We start from the raw sequence: 18585 nt of genomic DNA, 5'->3' as shown, positions 1-18585 counted from the left end.
AGCCATAAATTATGTTATTGACTATGCTATGAATAAGTTATAGATTATGCCATGGATTAGCTATTGATATGCTATCTTTTATGCCAATGATAAGTCATTGCTCATGATATTTCTCATGATTATGATCATGCTAAACAATTATGCTATTAGTCATGTTAGAAAGCATCCTTATTGATGACTCTAGCAAGTGTGTTATTATTTGTGCTAGAAGATATAATTATTGATTATATGGGAAATTATGCTATTAATTATGCTAGAAATATTGATCCTTGACTATATTGGCACTTATGGCATTAATTATATACCCAAATAAATTTTGGAAGAGGATGTTGATATTTATTATACCTAGTAAGGTGGAGGATGATTATGATGCTTTATTGATACCCTGTAAGAACAGAGGATATTATGATAATACTGATATCCAACAAGGCCATAGGGTATTAATTATATTGATATCTGGCAAGGTCAAAGGATGATTAAGATGATATTGATATCGACAAGGCTAAAGGATATTATGATGATATATCAATGCCTGATAAGGTCAGAGGATTGCTATATTGGTGTGCATATGTGTACATCTATTGATTCAGTTTGACTATTCCTTATGTATGGCTATTATATATTTTTATGCATATGCAAGTTGGGTATGATGTTCGATATTAGGGATGCTGGATATAGCTTGAATTTTGTAATTCTAATAGTTAGTGGACTTGTGAAGATTAATGATAATAATTGATTAGTGATAAATAATTATAAAGTGGTATAGTTGATAATTAGTGATAAATAAGAATTAGGGGTGGATATTATTTAAGTGACTAATCATGACTACTTGATAAATGAGGATTAATTGATAAAGAATAATTAGTTAATAAGCTAGTTGATAACTAATGATTAGTGGATATATGGTGAATAGTTGTTAAATGATGCCTAGAGGTTATATGATGACTAGTAACGAAATGAATTAGTTAATAAGATATGGTTAGCTCATAAGTAGTGACTAGTGAGTATTACTGATATGATTGCTTTATGTTGGTAAATGACCAATTGATAATAATGGTGGGATGATGGTTATATGACAATAAGCTTAGTTATATGTTGTTTGATTGCATTATTTTATCTGGAGTGTGATGTCTAGGCATATGGGATTCTATGATGAGTTATTTACCTTTTTGCACCAATTTGCACATGGGAGTTAATTTTGTGTTTATGATTGCTTGTGTTGATGATTTATGATAAATTATTATTCCACTTTGTTACTTATTATATTGGCATATGTTGATGCCTTATGTTATACTATTATTACGATATAATTACTTGTTATGTACAACAGTGTTGGAGATAATTTAGGTTCATTTCTATACCTTAACTCAGTTATGTTATCTTGCATTTTATCATACTTATATCATTATTTAGCTAAGTCGATCGATGATGTCTATTGAGTACCTATTATTTTGGTACTCATACTACACTTTTGTACCATTTTGGTGCAGATCTGAGTACTAGCTACTGCTGTTGATTATTGATCGTGCTGTGTTGATATTTTTGGAGATAGGGTGAGCTCTTGGAGTTTGAGTCCCCCATTTTTCTTTATCTTTTATATTCAGTCTTTTGTTATCGAGACAGATGTTGTTGACTATTCTAAGTCTTTGAGTTGTATTATTATTAGATGCTCTTGTACTGGCTCCACTAGGTCGTGAGATGGTATCTTGAATTGGATGTTTTATCTATTTAGAACACTCTGTTTATTTATATATTATGTTCTTGAATTTTTCCTATTATGGGCATTTCCTATTGAATTAACCCATTGCATTAGCTCTGAGTTACAGTTTATCTTACCTGCTGACAAGATTTAGAAGGTGCCATCATGAGTCGTAAATCGGGTCATGACATGGGATCAATAGTATGATTCCCAATATAGTAAACAAGCACATTCTTTAGCACAATCAGTTACAAAATCGCCAATATAGTTAATAAACATGATCACTAACATAATCAATACGTATTATCAAGGCATAAGCAACTTCTTCTCAATAGCCTAATTAATGACTTATCATTAGCATAAGAGATAACTTATCAATATTTCGATCAATAGTGAATCCATGACATAATCTATAGCTTATTCATCGCATAATTAATAACTTAATTTATGACTTAAGCAATATCATATTTAAGGGCTCATTCAATAGTATATTCGGTAGCCCAATCAATAGCATATTCAATAACTTATCAATAACATAAGCTTAATCAATAACTCATTTCTAGCCTAATAGTTAAGCATTACTTCCAATGTCATTCATCATAACCAACAAGTACCAAGGCATCTAAATATTACCAACATAACCATCTTTCTCGATGTACACAAGCATATCGAGGGTCTTCAATAACTATCACAAGTCTTGGCATAAGGTGGATCAAAGTCCCTACTTCTAAATGTTCGAGATCATTTACCAAGAAATATCTACCCTAGACTAGTCGAAGGTACCTAAATCCACCATTAGAGGTTAAACATGTCACAACTAGCCCTAGGATAACAATTCCTCCTAATATAAGGCAACTAAGCTATTGCACCTAAGGTAAGGAAATTTGGTAAAGTTTCATCCTAACCTCAAGTAGATAAGGATATCATCTCATTAATGGATTAACTAAGGTATTTCCACCCTAATAAGAGCCAACAAGGTCAATTTTACCTAGGATAGGAATAACTAGGCTAATTATACCTAAAACGGTATCCAAAATAGCCTAAATGATCTAACTAATCCCAAGTATTTCAATTTATCACACCAACACCTAAAAACCATACCAAATCTAACATAATATCCTAAACATACTATGAAGTAGCTCAATCTAACAAGGGGTAAAACCTAGCCTACCGAAATGATGAAGAAAGCTCAGAAGATTCACTAAATCACCATTTTTCTCTTTCAAAAAGCTTTTGCAAAATGCCAAACTGTCAAAATCACGTTCTACTCATCAATACGAGAATAATGATATCCATATTACACTATTGTACTTCGGGTACAAAAATCATACCCAAATTCCATATGGGTCCCATTTATGAAATTTTTTTGAAACCAACCCAATATTTGCACATGCTCAAGGAATCATTACCTTCAAAAATGGGTGAATTTTGAGATAATTTGCGGCTAAAATCAAGCCCCAAGGTTTTGAAAATTTGGAACAAGAAATGGAAAAACCAATCATTAATCTTGAGGAATCTTACCTCAAATCTGAAGGAGAATCAAGAAATAAGTCTTAATCAAGCTTCCCAAATCACCCAGAAGCTTTAATCCCTAGTTATCTCACTACTTAGGGTTTATCTATCAAGAAGATGAGTGAAGAATGGGAAAAATTTGGCAAAAATAGGGTATTTGTACCCATACAAGGTTCTCGAGAGTCGCTATCATGACTCGACAGTCGCTATCGCAATACAGGGCCTCAAATTTCGAAGTCACAATCGCGATATTTACCTTTGAAATTGTAGTTTTGGATAATTGGAAAGGGAGTCATATTCTCGGATTGAAGTGTCATATTTGCGACACATACTAGTGTTGCTAGATCACGATCGTGATCTAAGGCCTGTTATCACGGCTGCACCAGATCATAACTAAGACTTGCAATTTTTCAAGTTTCTACCAACCCCTCAGGATTTATTCATAATATTGTATTTGCAAGAAAACTATGTAATCATATCAAATTCGACATTTGGACTCAATGGCTTTAAAAATTTCCATTTGACGTAATTCTAATGAAATGTGGGTCGCATACCAAATTTCCAATTCTTAACTTTCTGATCAATAGGTCGAAATATGCTCGGGTGCTTCAGGACCCAAATTAAGAGTCCACCAAGACTAAAATTGATATTCTAAAGCTATTGGAACAACCAGAATTCGCATTTGAGGTTGTTTAACTAATTTTTCACCCGGTGGATATTTGAAACCAACAAAGACCTCAAAATAGGGAATTGGCTCCAAAAACCAAATGAACTACCTGGTAACTGAACTAACAGTTCCCGTAAATAATAAATGGCTTGGGACAGCTATAGAGAGGCACTAATAGTGGAAATATAACGAATGATCTGTAGGGTCATTACATTGAAAATGATTAAGTATACTGGCTTAAAATATGTATTAGTGTGATAACGCTCAAACTACACCTCTTAATAAGAATGTAAGTGATTATTGTCAATATAAAACCCAACTAGGTTGGGGTCAAATCCCATAGGGAATATGGTGTGAACATAAGTCGGTTGCAAATCAATCAACTGATAGTTGGATGTTTCCAGAAATTAGGGGTTTTTAGTTTAACAAGCAATTTTTGGTTACGTCAGTTTTAATGTTTGTACTCAAGAGTTTTTGAAAAACCAGAATGATGTTCACTAGGGCTTCCAATACTTGTTAGATGCTAACGGTGGTTCAAGATTCTCATGGTAGGTAGGACAACTAGTTATCTTTATCAACGGTATACTTAAATGTCTCTCGACCTACTTAAGCATTTAATTACCTAGTCCTCTCGGAGTTATAGAATTTATAATCACTACCTAGATTTTACCTCAGGTTAACCAACCTTGATATAATGCTGATTATTAAATGGAGTATTTCCAAGTCACTGTCAATAACTCACTTCCCACTATATTTGATTTCTTTCTCAAGAAAACTAAAGATGGTGTTATCTATTATTTGCAACCAACATATGTTAATTAAAATCTTAAAATTATAAAGAAATCCTACCACCTTTTGAATCTTGAATGCTTATCACCTTATCAAGACCTAACCCTAGATCCCATAATTTTGGTTAAAGGAATTTAGCCACTCATAATGCTAAATTCAAAACAACAAGTTGTATTCATGCTTTGAAAGTTAAACTTACCACAAGAAGAAGAATAACTAGTGAATCGTAGATTAGATCACAAAGAAAAATCCCAGAATAATGATAATAATCTTTTCAAAGTATTTGCTTTTTCAAGCCAAGAAATTAGAGAGAAAAAATCAAAAGTAGTGTCAAAACTCAATGTGCGGAACTCTCTAAGAAAACCCTAAACAAAGCTTTAAATAGTTCACCCTAATTATGGAAACAAAATAATAGAATTTAGAAATCCCTCAACTTAGGTGACCAAATTTTTGATAGCCAGGAGGCCGATGACTTATCACAAATGTCATCAAATCCTTCTTCAGTTTTGGCTCTTCCTATTTAAGGCTGACGACAAACTTGGCAACTTATCAGCTTCGTGATGACCTATCATAAAATATCATCAAAGCTCTACTTCAGTTCTCATGTACTGCCTTAGGCTGATGATATTCTTGATAGCTTATCAGATCATTGATGACTTATCACAAAATGTCATCTCATCTTTCAACTTAGGCCAATTCTCTGTTTACTGCTGGCGACGAACTTGATAACTTATCACAGGGCTAACGACTTATCACAAATGTCGTCAGCCATACTTGTCTTCAAATTTCTTCAGATTTTAACTTTTTTTCTTCCATTCTTGTTGGTTCTATATCATATTAGCTTAAACTACAAAATCAAACATAAACCAATAAAAAACAACAAAAGTTGCTTAAGACATTGCAATCATTCTTCGTTAAAAGCCTCAAATGTGTTATCATTAGCTCACACGTCATAGTGACTTCAAAAGGATTTAGTGTAGTTACTTAAAATATGTACTATTTACTTAAAAATGATTAAGTGTAGTCACTTGATAGACTAGTGACTTGAAATGGTTAAGTGCAATCACTTGAAATGTGAATTAGTGACTTAAAAATGGTTAAGTGTATTTAAATGTAAATTAATGACTTGAAAATGATCAAATATAGTGACTTGAAATGTAAATTAGTTGCATGAAAATGGTAAAGTGTAGTCATTTGAAGTGTGAATTAGTTATTTGAAAATGGTTAAGTGTAGTTACTTAAGAATGTGAATTAGTGACTTGAAAATGGTTAAGGGTAGTGACTTGAATGTGAATTAGTTACTTGAAAATAGTTAAATGTAGTTACTTGGAATGTAAATTAATTACTTGAAAATGGTAAGTGTAATTACTTGAATGTGAATTATTGACTTGAAAATGGTTATGTTTAGTCATTTGAAATGTGTACCAGCTTGTCACTTAAAAATGGTATAATGACTTGAAATGTAAATTAGTTACTTGAAAATGGTTAAATATAATTACTTGAGGTGTAAATTAGTTACTTGTAAATTGTTAAGTGTAGTTACTTAAAAATGTGAATTATTGACTTGAAAATTGTTAAGTATAGTAACTTGAAATGTGATTAGTTACTTGACAATTGTTAAGTGCAGTTACTTTGAATGTGAATTAGTTACTTGAAAATGGTTACATTTATTTACTTGAAATCTGAAAATCGTTATGTGTTATCACTAGAAATGTATACTAGTGACTTGAAAATGATTAAGACTAGTGACTTGAAATGTGTACTACTAACATGAAAATGATTAAGTATAGTCACTTAAATGTGAAAATAATTACTTGAAAATGGTTGAGTGTAGTTACTTGAATTATGACTTAGTGACTTGAAAATGATTAAGTGTAGTCACTTGAAATGTGTACAATTGACTGGACAATGGTTAACTTTAGTGACTTGGAATGTGTACTAGTGACTTGAAAAGGTTTTGTCAATTGATTTGTGAATAAGTTACTTAAAAATGGTTAACCACAGTTATTTGAAATTTGAATTAATTACTTGGAAATTGTTATGGTAGTGACTTGAAATGTGAACTAGTTACTTGAAAATGGTTAAGTGTAGTCACTTGGAATGTAAATTAGTTACTTGAAAATGGTTAAGTGTAATTACTTGAAAGTTGGATTAGTTACTTGAAATGGTTGAGTGTAGTTACTAGAAATTTTAATTGGTGACTTGAAAATGGTTGTGTGTAGGTACTTAAAATGTGTACTAGTGACTTTAAAATGGTTAGGTGTAGTTACTTAAAATGTGAATTAATGACTTGAAAATAGTTAAGTATAGTAACTTGAAATGTGAATTAGTTACTTAAAAATGGTTACAGTTAGTAACTTAAAATGTGAATTAGTTAAATAAAAATGGTAAAGTGTATTCATTTACGTTTTTGAAGAGGTTGATTTTTTTGCTTGATCTGAATTAGCAGGTTATTTGGTGTTGCTTTTTGATATAACTCGAATTTGGGAAAGGGTTGCTTTGCTTATTTTCCGGTAACTTTTTGTCCCTTTCTCTTCAACTTAAGCCATGCAAAGGTAAGTTGATTTCTCTTTATTTTCTTAAAGAAAAGTCTTTAAATGTAGTGTTCTGGTGAAATGATTTGTTGTAGAAGGCTTTGAAGCCATGTGTTTTGTGATGATTACATGGTGTGAGAGGGACATGTGACGCCTCTACTTATTTTCTTTATTAAATTTGTTGAATTGTTTGACTTATATTAAAATTGAAAATGTGAACTAGTGACTCATACTTAAATGTAGCGACTTTAATTTATGAACTTGTCACTTAAAAATGGTTAAGTGTAGTTACTTGAAATAAGAATTAGTTACTTGAAAATGGTTAAGGTAGTGACTTGAAATGTGAATTAGTAACTTAGAAATGGTTAAGTGTAGTCATTTGAAATGCGAATTTGTTACTTGAAAATGGTTAAGTTTATTTACTTGAAATGTGAATTAGTTACATGAAAATAGTTAAATGTTGTTACTAGAAATATGAATTAGTGACTTGAAAATTGTTATGTGTAGTCACTTGAAATGTGTACTAGCTAGGCACTTGAAAATGGTTAAATATAGTGACTTGAAATGTTAATTAGTTACTTAAAATGGTTAAGTGTAGTTACTCAAAATGTGAATTAGTTACTTGAAAATGGTTAAGGTAGTGACTTGAAATGTGAATTAGTGACTTGAAAATGATTGAGTATAGTTACTTGAAATGTGTACTAGTGACATGAAAATGGTTAAGTGTAGTCACTTGAAATGTATATTAGTGACTTAAAAATGGTAAAGTATAGTGACTTGTAATGTGAATTAGTTACTTTAAAATAGTTTAGTGTAGTTACTTGACATGTGAATTAGTTACTTGCAAATGGTTAAACGTAGTTACTTGGTTTACTGAAGAGGTTGATGTTATTGGTTGAAGTGAAGTAGCATGTGATTTGGTGTTCCTTTTTGTCAAAGCTCAAATTTGAGAAAAATAATTCATTTGGTATTTTCCGACAATCGCTTGTCTTTTTTTCTTCAACCCAAGTAAGGGTAAGTCGATTTCTCTCTATTTTCATAAAGTGAAGTCTTTAAATGTAGTGTTATGATAGGATTATTTGTTGTAGAAGGCTTTGAAAGCCATAGGTTTTGTGATAATTATATGTTGTTAGAGATACATGCGACACCTCTACTTATTTGCTTTATTAGATTTGTTGAATTGTTTGACTTATATTATAATGAAAATATGAACTAGTGACTAGAAAATTATTAAATATAGTAACTTATAATTATGAACTTGTGACTTGAAAATGGTTAAGTGTAGTTACTTGAAATGTGAATTAGTTACTCGAAATGGGTTAAGTGTAGTGACTTAAAATGATAACTAATGAGTTAAAAATGGTTGTATAGTCACTTGAAATATGACTTAGTTACTTGAAAATGGTTAAGGTAGTGACTTGAAAATGGTTAAGTGTAGTCACTTGAAATGTGAATTAGTTACTTGAAAATGATTAAGTGTAGTTACTTGAAAATGGTTAAGGTAGTGACTTGAAATGTGAATTAGTGACTTGAAAATGGTTAAATGTGGTTACTTAAAATGTGTACTAGTGACTTAAAAATGGTTAAGTGTAGTGACTTGAAATATGAATTAGAGACGTAAAATGGTTAAGTATAGTGACTTGAAATGTGAATTAGTTACTTGAAAATGGTTAAGCTCACTTGCTTTTCTAAAGAGGTTGGTGTTATTGCTTGATATGAAATAGCAAGTGATTTGGTGTTGCTTTTTGACAAAACCTGAATAGGTTAAGTGTAGGCACTTTAAATTGTAGACTTATGGCTTGAAAATGATTAATTGTAGTCACTTGAAATGTGTACTAGTAACTTAAAAATGGTTAAGGTAGTGATTTGAAATATGAATTAGTGTCTTGAAAATGGTTAAGGTAGTGACTTGAAATGTTAATTAATGACTTGAAAATAGTCAAGTGTAATTACTTGAAATGTGTACTATTGACTTGAATTAATTAAGATTGTGATAGTTTGTGTAGATGAATTATAGCTGGATATATCAATGAAACAATGATAGAGTGGGTATGAAGGAGAAATATGCTAAAGGCTTCAATCGATTTATTGAACATGCCAAGACCCTTGATGATTGGTCAAATTTTTTATTGATTCATTATCCTTGTTTAAAATGTGATGGTACAAGCCTTCTAAAGAAGAGGTTATGTGGAATCATCTTTATAAAAAGGGTTTCATGAAGACTATTTAAGATTCAATATTACTCATGAAGAAGTTGGGCAAAATAACTTTGATGCTGGTGAAAGTAGTAGGTTTGCAGCGCATATTACTATCAAGATACTAGGATGATAGAAATTGTGTATGATGCTTTTGAGATGCAACAAGGGGATGAATATTGGGAAAATGTAGAAGGTGTTACCAATGTAAAAGCACATCAATTTTATGAAGAATTGCATGCTGCTAGTCACTTTTTTTTTTATGGGAGTTTGCACTCTTAATTGTCTATTTCTGTTCGATTAATAAGTATCAAATTAGATTAGAATATTTCCAAAAGAGAAATGGACTCTGTGATAGACCTTATTAAAGATTTAGTAGACCATGCTTTAGAGGTTTCTGATTCTTTCTATAAGGCAAAAATAATGGTGTCAAAGTTAGGTCTCTCCTTGATTATAATTGATTATTATGAAAATGGTTGGATTTTCGTTTTCAATGAGAATGCTAAACTAGAGTCTTGTAATTCTTGTCAACACCTCTCTATAAGTAATTATAATGGAAATAAAATTGCTATCAAGACAATGCATTATTTACCTCTTGTCTAAGATTGACGAGGTTGTATGCATCAAATAACTCAACTTCTCATATGAGATGACACAATGAAAATAGAAGTCCCCTGGTGTCATGTGTCATCCATCTGATGGAGAGGCTTGGATGCATTTTGATGCAACTTAACCATATTTTGTAGCTGAACAAAAAAATTTTAGGTTAGGTTTGTGTGCAAATGGTTTCTCACCTTTTTTTATTGGTGTTGTGCTATATTCATGCTTGCCTATATTTATTACATTGTATAATGTTTCTCTTGAAATATTGATGACTAGTCCATGCGCAATGTGCAAAAACCCATGTGAGTCTTGTAAGCTTTATATGTATGTTATACCTTTTAAAATGCTTATTTTAGACTTTGAGAAGTTTAGAATAATGATATTTATATTGGTTGGTATTTGGGTATTGGTGCTAATTATGGGAAAAACTTGATGATTTATTGATATTGAGTTCTGATTCAAGTCTAGTAATTGATGATGATATTTATAATATGAGTTCCAGTTTTAGTTCGACAAATGCCGATGATGGTATTGAGTTCTGATTCAAATCAAATATTAAGAGTTTCTTTATGATATGATGTGGTATTAATGGATTTATAGTTATGGCTAGATATTGGAAAATTTATGAATTTGGTCATTTACTTTCCTTTGATTGCACCCACAGGGCTTATGGGGCCCGTGTTGGGTTATTTAATTTTTTACACTTATTGTCTTATGGGGGACAATTCAGTAGTTATAATTGTGTGATCTTTACATTACTATTCCAAATTTATTTATTTATGCATAGTGTTGGAGGTTATTATAGGTTTTCTCTTTTACCTTGACATAACTTATTTATCTTGCATCTTATCATATTTATATTATAATTTAGCTCAGTCGGCCGATGATGCATATTGAGTACCCATAGTTTTGGTATTCATCCTACACTTTTGTACCTTTTGGTGCAGATATGACTACTAGTAGCCACCCCTATAAGATGATTTTGCTGAGTCGATTTTGGAAATAGGGTGAGCTATCAAAGTTAGAGTTGTCCATTTTTCCTTCTATTATCTATGTTTAGTCTTTCATTTTTTGAGACAAATTGTATTTTACTATTCCAACACTTACGTCCCTTTTATAGTAGCTCTTGTACTGACACAACTAGGTTGTGGGATAATTATGGATGTTTTATCTATATTTTGGACTATATTTCTTGCCTTATTATTTTTATTAGTCTTTAATTGTTGATTTCCAACTTTTAGGGCATTTTTTACCAAATTAGCCCATTGCTTATAGCTTTGAGCAGCGATTTGGCTTATCTGTAGGAGGAATAAAGTAGGCATCATTATGACTCATAAGTTGGGTCGTGATAAATTGGTATCAGAGCCTAGATATACCAATATTTTCATACACGAGCAAGTATCTAGTAGAGTCCCGCAGATCGAAATGATGACGTCCGTTTCTTATCTTAGAGAGATATTCTTAGGAGTTCTTCACTTCTCTCACTCATTTTGTGCTAAGAGTTTGAGTTGGTTTCTAAAAAATTTCTTTGGTTTCAGTCTTCACTGAAGGCTAGGATACATGTTATTGTTAATTGAGAGAGGGTATTGAGATTGAGTCTTAGGATCCTGTTTTTATTCGTGGATGATCTAGAGCTTGTTGATAGCCTAGAGATGTATCCCCAGCTAAGGTCCACTATACGGGGCCTTTACCAGACCCTATTCCTCCCCTGGGCCAAAGGTTCTTCCTCTCTAGCCAGCGGTAGTCTAGCGACCAGCCTAAGCTCTACCAAGGTTTATTTCTTCTTTAATGCTTAAGGATTCATTGGTTTAGTTTAGGGATTGGTTGGTGGTGAACCGTATTATGGTTCATAGTCTATGAATTATGGTGGTACTGGGAAGCTACGACTCCCATAGTAAAGGTCCTTCCTGCACTGGTGGTTTAGTTTACCAACCTGCTACATTTATTAATGAGCAGAAGATATTGGGTAGATTCTTGAGATTGGCTCCGCCTAGGTTTTATGGTGCACTAGATGAGGATGCTTATCAGTTCTTTCTTGCTTGCAAGGATAAGCTCCATAATTTGGGCATAATTGAGACTCATGGTATGGATTACACTTAGTTTTAGTTGGACTTGTTAGCTCGAGTTTGGTGGAGAGTTCATCTTAATTTCAGGCAAGTTGGATCTCCCTTATTGACGTGGACTCAGTTCTCCAAGATCTTCTTAGATAAGTATATGCCTCACAGTTGTAGGGATTGTTAGGGTGATCATTTCTTGAGGTTAGAGTAGGACTCCATGACTATTCTTGAATATGTCAATTTCATGAGTTGGCTAGACATGCTACTTCTATTCTGACTAGTGAATATGAGAGAGTTTGTTACTTTGTATGCGGGTTAAGACTTTCTCTTTGTATGTCGACATAGAGTTTGGTTATTGCAGGTATATTTTTTGCTGAGGTTTTTAATCATTCTTATGTTATAGAGGAGATACATTATTAGGCACAAGGGGAAATCATTAAGAGGTCAGGATATCAGTGTAGTTATAATGGGAGACATAGTGGCTCACATTTCAAAGGCAGTGGTTCTTAGGGTAGTACCTTCTGCATTAGCCATATTAGCATCAGATTCAGTCTAGTAGGCTAGTTCAGGATGCACTTCAAATTACTGATGGAGTCCAGTCTAGTTACAGTGATCATATTGGCCAAGGTAGTGGTAAGTGATGTACCGACTCATGACTGTACATTTTGCTTCTTCAAAGAAGGAAAATTTAATGTTTTCTAGCAACAATTACTGCTATTTGATATGCTTTGTGCTTTTTCTATGGAATCAAACTTTAAGGCATGAAGTTTCAAAAATTTAAGTCATAGAGACTTGTGGCAGGTATACCAACAAACCTCTAGTGCCTCAACGGACGGCTGGACCAATTGTCGCAATTAAGCAAAGAAAAGGATAATTTAGAATTGGGTGACAGTCCAATTGGCGGACCGTCAAGGCCAAGATGGACCATCACCATGGTCGCTACATTTAAGGCAAAATTCATGGTAATTTAGAGGCTATTGATAAGAGGGGAGATGGGTCATTAGAATAGTGATAGACCATTGCAGCAATCGTCGAAGTTTAGTACTGCCAGATTCTCTCTAGATAATCAGTGATGGTTCATGTAACGAACACCTGTCCTACTGATGGGATGTCGATTGAGCCATCTTCTTTGATGTGGCAGCCTAGTTTTGAATTTTAAATCCCATATTAACTTTAGCCTATGAATACCAAGCTTAGGGTTAGAATAGGCATCTTTTGAGTAGTGTTGAATTTGTAACGTAAGTTTGGCTGAGAAAAAAAGTTTGGAGTTGAAGAATGCATTGCTTAAATTTTGGATTGGATTTGAACTTCCAATTTCTTTTGATTGTAAGTTCACTCTGCAATTTATGAAATTAAGCTTTTCTTATATTTTCTAATCATGAGTGGCTAAAGCTCCATAACTAGGGTTATAGAAGCCTTGGTGAAATCTCTATTCTGGGTTATGGGTTGTTGAGTTTATATTGAAATGGTTGCAAACTTGAGAGTGCACCCTAAAACATAACTCGCTTAAACAAAGAAGTTACCATTGGAATAAGAGAATAGTGACAAGAAATTAGAGTTCTTATCCTCTAATTTAAAGATTAATGCCTTAGCTGGATTAATATCTTGGAGAATATGTTGCAATATCATGTAATCACTTTAAGTTTGAGAAAATTTAAGTGAATCTATCTTTGAAGGTTGGGAAACAATTGGATAGAAATTTTCCCTAAATTTCTCTACAATCCCCAGTATAAGTATGAACTCACATAACCTTTAACTTGAAAAGAATTGAAACACCAAGGTTATCATAACCCTAGTTTACTATTTCTCTGTTGTTAACATGTTATAAAGAAGATATTGGTCTTTACTAAACTAAAATTACTCAGTTAATATTTTAACCAAAACCTCCTAATCTGTGAAACTTATGATTAAAAATTTATTAATCTGCATATAACTAAATTATTACCTTATTCCTTGTGAGATTCAACCCCAAACATTTTTAAGTTATATATTTGACAACTACTACTTACACTCTTTTTTGGGGATTTGTAGTTTAGGCGTATCAAATTTTGGCACCTTAGCTGGGGAATCGTTTGTCAAATTAACTTTATGTGCATTAACTGACTCTTGGTCAAGTTTTCTAATTTTACTTTTATTTATTGTTTTTGTATTTGCAGGCTATTTATTGTGCATGCCATGAACTCGTCGGTCGGGAAAGCCTCTATTACCTTACAATCCTAAACTTTTAAGAATTTTGAGTATGAATATAGAAGTACAACAGAAGGTAGAAAAGTTGGTTGTACTAGCTGCTACCTAATTAACCCAACTAAACATCGATGCACTCGATCATGTACGAAATAAGATGAGGAGTTGGTGACCCAATGAATAGGTGACGTGCCAATAATATTATACCAGCCAATTAGAATCTGTAAGCATGAGGCCGAGTTGCTAATGGTTTATAGTACAATTTTCCTTGTATGATGATGAAGCTGACCTAGTTAGAGTTGGTACTACTGGAGGAATTGTGCTATTCCCATTGCATCCTGAGGTAAATTTCAAAATTACTAGCATAATGATTCAAATGCTCAACTTGAAAGGTTGTTTGGTGTACTACTTGGTAATGATCTGGACATACATTTGATAAACTTTGTCAATATTTGTAAGTCATTTGACTATCCTAGAGTTGGACAAAATGCGATTCATCTGAGGATGTTACCACAGTCTATGGATGATTGAAATTGTACCAAATTCTATAACAAACTATAAGAAACTAATAGGACCTTTCCTATAAAGGTTTTTTCATCTTCTACGATGTTACAGTTGAGGGATGAGATTAGTAAATTTAGTCAACTAACTATTGAGGCCTTTCATGAAACATGTATGAGATTAAAGAAAAAATTGATTCAATGCCCAAATCATAAGTTGAATGATGAGCACTTAATGGAGACATTTTATAGTGCTTTGAACTCAAACACAAAGCTAATGGTACGAAACATAGCTGAAGTAGCTTTTGTGGATTGTACTTTTACTAAGGCAATTGAGATCTTTGTTAAGCTAATGAATACAAGTATACCTTGGCATACCAGGGATTCTGAAGTAGTAAACAACACTTATTTAGCTGGCATGTCGACAGAACAATGCCAAATAGAAGAAGAACGTGACCAGGATATGGCTCATATGAAAATACAAATAGACTTGCTCACTAAGCATTTACTTTCAGGTAATGTGGAAAAGGTTAAAGTAGTTGGGTCTCATAGAAGGGAAGATAATTCTAATTCTGAAGAGCAGGCAAATTACTTTTACAACCAGGGAGCTTCTAGGCCAATGGCCAAGAAAACCAATGTTGGAAATATCAGCGGGAGAATTATTATGACAAAGCTTGTTAATGAGACCATGATCAGGGAAACTGGAAAAACAAAAGGTGATCGAAGTGTATTGTATGTGCCACTTGGGAGCCACAATAATGTGACTAATGATTTAGGAAAGATGTATATGGAAGATATAATGGCTAAACTACTTAAAATGGTGGAGTTGGCTGATGCAACTGTCAAAAAACGGAGAAGTGACCTACCAACTACGAGCCAGTTGGTGGATTCTCATTCTACCTCTAGTAAACATTTAGAGTAATAAATGAATCAACATCAACCACTTTTAATCAAAGAAAAAGTGGAATGTTACCAAGTGATATGGTATAAAATCTAAGGAATGACAACAAATTTATGGCTATTACCACAAGGAGAAACAAAATGTTACCGGATCCATGTCTGAAAGTGCACCCCCAGGTAAATGATGTGGTGTCAAAAGTTTAGATAATAGTATATGATAAAGTAATGGATATTAGGCCAACTGAATCTGAGATAATAGTATATGATGAAGAAGTTAAATTAGATTTTTTTAGTCTATGATGCATTGAGGGAAATGAATATAGTTTTTGTTATTGAATTGATGACGAGATTGATCTAGTGGTGCTTGTTGAACACATATTTGCTATTGAAACCTTGGAAGTAGTGTTGATAAACTTTGATAGTGAGGGAACTGAAGAGTATGATGAAATAGTGTGTGCTTTAACTAGAATAGGTTCATACTCATATGCTTGAAAAAATTATATTTGGACCTGATAAATAGACCAATATTGCCTGCAAAGCCATCTATTAAAGAATAATATGTGTTGTAGTAGAAAGAGTTGTTGGGTCATCTTCACTATGTGTTTTTAGGAGAAAGAAATACACTGCCAGTGATTATTGTAGTTGACTTGGTAGAGCATTAGGTTGAAGCTCTTGTATTAGTATTGAAAAGAAACAAGAGAGATATAAGGTGGATGATCACAAATATCATTGGTATTTCGCTAGGAATATGCACTCATAAAATCCAGCTGGAGGAAGATTATTGTAGTGCCCCAAAATCTAATCCCGATACGTCACACGATGCTTAAGGTTACGAGTAGCCCTAAGATAACCCCTTTAGCCTGCTACTAGGCCTGAAACTTACTTTAAGATAATCTAGTCAGGAAGTAATGCTGTATTATACCCAAAACTGAAATGAATAAATGGTAGATAATGTCTTAATAACAGCTACTGATAGTCTGCAACAAGCTCATAGTCCGACAATACTCTACTAATAAAAAAGAACTAGAGAGCCATTGGGACAGACCCCGAACTGACTTGGACTAAACTAGAAATCATAAATCAAAATACTATGAAAACTAGAAATCTGAAAGAGTAGGTCCTCAAACCATGAGGACTCACCAACTGTGGAAGTGTAGATAAAGATGCTCGAACTACTCACACTACTGATACTGAGCACCTGAACGTACATTATAAGACAATGCAACACATAGATGTATATATGGATCAGTACTTTGAGGATGTACTGAGTCTATCAGGGTGTAATACATAAGTAAATCATCATCATAATTTATAGCTGCAAAATGATGCATGCAAAATGTGAAAGGCTCACATGAGCTGGAATGTCTAAAATATTGAAATATGTAATCAGGCATAGCAATTCAAAATTTAAGTTTAGTGAGCCATAAAATTTAGTTCTAAAATCTGATCTTTCTAAAAACTACTACCTTATTTTGTCAACTAGAAATCTGAAAGAGTAGGTCCTCGAACCATAAGGACTCACCAACTATGGAAGTGTAGATAGAGATGCTCGAACTACTCATGCTGCTGGTACTGATTACCTGAACCAACATTATAAGACAATGCAACACATAGCCGTATATATGGATCAGTACTTTGAGGATGTACTGAGTCTATCGGGGTGTAATGCATAAGTAAATCATCATCATAATTTAAAGCCGTAAAATGATGCATGCTAAATGTGAAAGGCTCACATGAGCTAGAGTGTCTAAAATACTAAAATATGTAATCAGGCATAGAAATTCAAACTTTAATTTTAGTGAGCCATAATGTTTATTTCTAAAATCTGATCTTTCTGAAAACTACTTCCTTATCTTGTCAACTGTAAGGGGAATTGTATTATCTCAATACCTTAAGAATTCTTAAAAAGCCATATCCTTCAAAACATTAGCTTTTATCTTAAGACTTAAAACAAATAGCCTATTTTAGGAAATAGGGACTTCTTTTGGGAGCTTAGGACTCAGGGATTTGGGACTCAGGGAGTCTCTTATAACCGAAATAAACCATGTGAGCTGACATGGATTCCAATATCTTGCCCATGTTGGGGAGAGCTGTTCTACCCTTTCCATCGGAATAGAACCTTAACTTTAGTGATCACTTTCTTAGCCCACTATGGGCGTTTAAAACCTATGGTGGCTCATAGTTCAGGGGTATGAGACCTTGAATCATACCCAACTCAGTGCTAAATACTACTCCCATACTTATTGCTCAAAACTTTTAGGAAATCCACCTTCAAATAGAAAAAAATTTAAAATTAAAATTGATTATGCTTCTCTTTGCTTTATATCATAACTTGAGTGAATAATGTAGATTCTTATCTTAGCTTAGAATCAAAAGAATCAATCTTTCTTTATCAAAATCTAAAAATAGCTAATCATAGGATGCTTAAATCATAGTCATTCTTAAAATTTCAACATACAACCTAGGACTTAGTGACCCATGCTTCAATTTCATGTCAAACACCATATGGTTCATGCTTGATAATACAAATATTCATAATTCAACTTAAAATCTGGAAAATATGATCATACGCATTAATTTTTGAAAGTAGACATGTAATTCAATATCCAAATCATTTAAAATCTCAAAATCATGCAATTAGCAACACTGGGTATAAACACTTACTTAGATTTCATGGGAAATCATAAAAAACTCAGTAATTTGTTATTTAAAGTAAGTTTTTAGACACAAGAATGAAAGATTTGTCCTTGACCAAACCCCACATACCTTGGACAATGAACTAGAAGAACAAGTATGCTTTTGGGACTCTATTTGTGCTTTTGAATGATAATTCTTGGAATCCTTGTGTTGGAAATCTTTAAATCTTTGGTTTCTTGAGATTGTTTGTTGAAACTTAGGGTTTTTGATAGAGATAAGTTTTGAGAAAATAGCATAAGATGCTTGTA

Source organism: Capsicum annuum, chromosome 11, assembly GCF_002878395.1.
Source record: "Capsicum annuum cultivar UCD-10X-F1 chromosome 11, UCD10Xv1.1, whole genome shotgun sequence".
Taxonomy (NCBI): domain Eukaryota; kingdom Viridiplantae; phylum Streptophyta; class Magnoliopsida; order Solanales; family Solanaceae; genus Capsicum; species Capsicum annuum.
Note: the sequence above shows the minus strand (reverse complement) of the source record.